General features: G+C 53.1%; 1 protein-coding gene across 2 annotated transcripts in view; it reads left to right on the forward strand.

Annotated features, from left to right (window-relative positions):
- The window catches only part of SLC45A3 (solute carrier family 45 member 3), a 38,919-nt gene that overhangs the window by 10,979 nt on the left and 22,842 nt on the right, over positions 1 to 5,098 (forward strand). Inside the window, exon 1 of one of the 2 annotated variants that reach the window (XM_019546551.1) lies at positions 334 to 345. The exons of the other annotated variant lie outside the window; for it this stretch is intronic. The gene's annotated coding sequence lies outside the window, so the exon portion shown is untranslated. Of the gene's footprint in view, positions 1 to 333; positions 346 to 5,098 lie in introns of those variants that run through there. 2 annotated transcript variants of the gene reach the window in all.

A 5,098-nucleotide genomic window follows, 5' to 3' on the forward strand; every position in this document is an offset into this window, starting at 1 on the left:
GAGCCTGCCTGGCAAATCCTGGGAACATGCATTGAAGAAGACAGGATCGTAACAGTATGGTGACGTGCCCTCCTGCGCTGTAGTCCTCTGTGAGTTTAGTGGTTTATGCCTTCTAAGATGATATTCTGGATATTCTCTAGGGGGGAGAAGCTAGTGCAAGGGGGTATTTTGACTTGGTTGGGCTGGTTGGTGGTTTATTTTTTCACTCTTTCGCATCCATATTGTCCTCATCTTACCGCGGAGAAGGCAAGGCTGAGAAATACATGCAGGATTGGAGTGGAAAATGAGTATGATAGTCCTTAGTACCTAGGGCATTTTGCTCCACTGTCTCAGGCCGGCAGGCAGGTTCGTTTTGCTCCACAGACAACTTTGCTGTTCCTGTGGGGAGTTGCGTTGTGCCGGGGGAGTGAAATTTCCAATGTGGTCCTCCTCACCAAGCCTGGAGTGGTCCTTTAGACAACCTGCCTCTGGGCACCAGGCTTCATGACCATGCTTGCTTGCAAAACCACAAGGCTGTGTTGCAGGGGGGAAGGTGTTTCTCCAGTGCCTCTTCAACATTCATCATTTCTTGACCAGGAATGGGACAGAAGTGAAGTGATGGAAGGGGAGAGGAGAAAGGTTGCAAGCAGTGAATCAGTTGAAAATGCCAAAATGGAAACAGCAACAGAAAAAGCTGCTCTTGGCTTGTCTATTCCCACCTCTGCTGCTCCGGGTGCACTTTCTGCAGAAGAAGAAGCAGGGCTGAGGTAGGGAGTCAGGCAGGGAAGGTCCCTGTGAGAGGACCTGTGCCTTGTGAAACCTGAGAATGGTCCGAGTCATTTATGAACTAATGCACTAGGAAAACACTCTAGAAGTATGCATTTGCATATCCTAACATAAACTTCAGTATTTCCACATGCACAGAACCTCGGGAGGGAAAGAAAAAGGGGTCTTCTGCAGTCCCAAGGTAGGAGCTAGCAAGCTGATGTGGCCTAGCTGTTTTGAGGGTCTCTGTGTTTGCAGGGGACCGCCTGTGCTGTCCGGTACTGCCCTTTACTACAAAGGTGGCAGAATTAACAGCATCTCTGAGAGGGTCTGCACTAATAGCACCAAGGAGAGGTGCTTGCGCGTTCCACGTCTAAGCCACCCAGGGGCTTGATCATGCACCCCGGCTGCATGCAACCGCAAAAAGTGGCTTTTGCACTTTGGAGCTGTTCTTTGGTGATCTTTAAGCTGGTGGCCTTCCTATCGTTTTTAATCTGAAAATATTTGTCTTGCGTTTTGCCAGTCTGCAGGAGAGAAAAAGCAGACCCTGCGAATATTGTCTGGCAAAATAAGGAATGTAATATAGGCGCGTAGCCCGAATGGCTTCTGTGTGTTGGATGGAGGGAGGTTGGAACACGCTGGTGCTTGATCTCCGGGCACGTTTTTCTTTTCCTCTAAATGTGCATGTTGTGAAGCCGTGAGTGTAAGTTCAGTTGCCAGGACCTTGTTCTGTGTCTATGGTGAGGCTGCCATGGCAGCAACATGTGGCTCTGACCTTCAGTTATCTAGGAAAGCGTCTACTTCCAGTGATTTAGGCCCAGGATCTCCGAATTGCTGGTTCCAGAAGTTCAAAAATCTTGCCTCGGTCCCCAAACGCCATGAGATGAATTTAAATTGCATTGCTTTATAGAATGTACTTTTGGTCTTTCTGTTTGTTGGTTTTAGGCATCACGTTTTCAAGCTCTTATCTTCTAGCAGAAAGGCTAGAGACTTCCTTTTTTATCTGAATGAAGGCTGAAATTCTCACATGATCGCATGTCTCCAGGATCTGAGAAAAGTACCAGATATCGTAAGACTTGTGGTTAAAATCCTGTAAGCTGGTGGCACTGGAAAAATACCACTGTTCATGTAGAGTTAACTGGGGGCCAGCATAAGTCAGTGTGAATGGCTCTCTTTCTCGTGGTGCCTAGAACGTAAAGGCTTCCTGTGAAAAGATCCACCCAGCAGAGTACCTCCTATACCGAGGGAAGATGACTGGCTAGGTCGGCCCTGCTAGGATTCGAACCTGCGGTGCCGTCACCAAAACTGGAGGCCAGCGCAGTTTGGGTCTCTCCTGCCTGCTGCTAGCTGTTAGATTAGACACAATACTTAGAACCCGATCCTCCGGACAACATTGCTTTCAAAGAGGGTCTTGTTGTCTCTCTTCAGCAGAAGCAAGATTTCACTTGCAAGGCTTTAAGTCTCCAAGCACGGATTGGGCCTTTGTCATACAAGAGAGCCTTCTTGTGAGAGTGGGACATAGCTTCCTTTGTGCCTTTGCAGTGCAGAGTATTCTCCGGCTCCTGCAAAACTGGGGGTCACGTCACATATTCTTTGAGCACCACCTACCAGCACCTTCGCTCTTCTCACCTCAGCGTTTCTATTGTAGTAACTGGGCACCCCAGGGATGGCCCTGGAGCCTATCGTGCGAGGTGCCGTGAAAACATAGCACAAAAAGACAGAAGGGGACAATGATCATTGTAAAGCCTGAGGGACTTTACCATTTAAGTCTTAAGACAAGGGAGAACAGGCGGATACGGGCAGTGGAGCAGACAAGGATGCAGCAGCCTTGGTAAACTTAACCGTGAGGTTTTTTGTAGGTGTCCCTGCGAAGAAGGGGTTTGAAGGAGGATGGTGAGGTACCTTTGCTGTGTTTGTGGGGAATCTCCCAGTGCCTCACTGATGTCTGAAACTCCTGAAGCAGGAAGCCTCGGTGCTATGTTTGAAATGCCGGTGGTGCACAGAAGAGCAAATGAAAAGAGTAGTGGCTGGAAGGATGGGTGTTTATGGCTGCATTAAGTAGACCTGGGCTGCACAATGCTGGGTGTAACTACCAACCAGTGCTGGAAGTTGCAAAGAAGTGGAGAGATGCAAAGAAATTGTAGTGGGTTTACTGGGAGGCATAGTAGACAGCAGGGGAGGGGGAGAACTGGTGCTTGGCCCTGAGGAAAGAACCCGCTTGGAAATCTGTTCGACCACGGCATCGCGCCCCATGGGAAATGCTCGTTGCATCAATGCTCAAGGCGCATCAAACCAGTTCTCAAGAATGTACTGTAGGGAGAAATCCTGCCTTGGCCCCTGGGGGGGAAGAGGCCTCAATAGGCCTTTTTCATCTTTGGTTTTGATGAACACAGTCCATTTGTGCTCCTCCAGACCCTCCCATTCATTCATTGTCTGTAGCCAATGTTCGTAGCCGGGCGCAAGCCTCGTAGGCAAGAGCAGCGAACTCAAGCTGTTCCCTTTGGTGGGCTAAATTGCTCCGGGACGCTAGTACGCGCATGCCGTTGTGCAGCTGAGTTGGCCTTAGATGACAGCCACAAACCCCCTACTCCCATGCACTTAAGAGGCAGCACGGACGTGGTGCTTTGTAGCTGCATGTAGGCACAGGGGAAATGGGCAGCCCTTGCAGTACTGGAACCTGCTGCCTGAGATGACCCGTGTGTGCTAAAGGTAGCACAGGAACATCTGTTACCGACAAGGGCTTTCGTAGTTTCTAGGGTCGGAAGGGACCTCAGCAGATCATCGAGTCTGGCCCCCTGCCATGGCAGGAAAGAGTACTGGGGTCAAATGACCCCAGCAAGGTGTTCATCTAACCTCCTCTTAAACCCCCCCAGGGTAGGAGCCTGCACCACTTCTCTTGGAAGTTGGTTCCAGACCCTAGCCGCCCTGACCGTGAAGTCGCGCCTCCTGATGTCTAATCTGAATCTCCCCTCTGCCAGCTTGTGACCGTTATTCCTGGTCACTCCTGGCGGTGCTCGGGGAAACAGGGACCCCCCAGTGCCTGCTGGTCCCCCCTGACTAGTTTGTAACAGGCCACTAGATCCCCCCTCGGCCTCCTCTTGTGGAGGCTGAACAGGTTCAGGTCCCGTCGCCTCTCCTCGTAGGGCCTGCCCTGCTGCCCCCGACCATGCGAGTGGCCTCCTCTGGACCCTCTCCATGCTGTCCACGTCCCTCCTGAAGTGCGGCGCCCAGAGCCGGATGCAGTACTTCCGCTGCGGCCTGACCAGTGCCGCATCGAGGGGGAGGGTCACCACCCCGGACCTGCTCGAGATACACGACAAGGTGCGGGTGGCCTTCCTGACCGCGTCCCCACGCTGCCGGCCCGTGTTCATTGTGGCATCAGTGATGACTCCAAGATCCTTTTCTGCCTCTGCCCTGCCGAGAAGGGAGTCCCCAGCCTGTAGGGATGGTGCCGGTTCATCCTCCCCAGGCGCAGCACCTTGCACTTGTCGGTGTTGAATCCCATCCTGTTCTCATCCGCCCACCCCTGTAGCCTGTCTAGGTCTGATTGCAGCCTATTCCTCCCTTCCAGCGTGCCCACGTCCCCCCACATCTTAGTGTCATCAGCAAATTTGAACAGGTGCTTTTTTCCCCCATTCCCAAGTCTCTGATGAAGATGTTGAACAGGGCGGGCCCGAGGACCGAGCCCTGGGGGACCCCACTGCCAACATCCCCCCAGGGCACACATGACCCGTCCATCACCGCTCTCTGGGTGCGGCCCTCCCGCCGGTTGGCGACACATCTGACTGTGTGGGGTCGACACCGCAGCCCCCAGTTTCTTAATGAGAACGGGGTGAGAGACAGTGTCGAAGGCCTCCAAAAGTCCAGGAAGACGATGTCGACTGCTCCCCCTGCGTCTGAGGGTTTGGTGACCTGGTCGTAGAAGGCCGCCAGGTTGGTCTGACAGGACCTGCCGCTGATGAACCCGTGGTGGTTGCCCTGAGCATGAAGTCCCCTGCTGGCCCCTCATGGATGTGTGCCAGCATAATTTTCTCGAGCAGCTTGCCTAGGATCAAAGTAAGACTAACTGGCCTATAGTTCCCCAGGTCCTCCTTCTTCCCCTTTTTGAAGGTGGGAGCCACGTTGGCCTCTTCCAGTCCTCTGGCCCCACACCAAAGCCCCACGAGTGCTCGTACAGCTGGGCCAGGGGTCCTGCAATGACCTCGGCCAATTCCTTTAGTACTCTAGGGTGGAGATCATCTGGACCGGCTGACTTGAATACGTCCAGTCCCTCCAGAAGCTCCCTAACTAGTTCCTCACTAACCCGTGGCCCAGGTGTGCCTCCCCCGGGGCCCGAGGGGGGCCCAGCAGGGAG

Source organism: Crocodylus porosus, unplaced genomic scaffold (assembly GCF_001723895.1).
Source record: "Crocodylus porosus isolate Cpor-Errol unplaced genomic scaffold, CroPor_comp1, whole genome shotgun sequence".
Classification (NCBI taxonomy): domain Eukaryota; kingdom Metazoa; phylum Chordata; order Crocodylia; family Crocodylidae; genus Crocodylus; species Crocodylus porosus.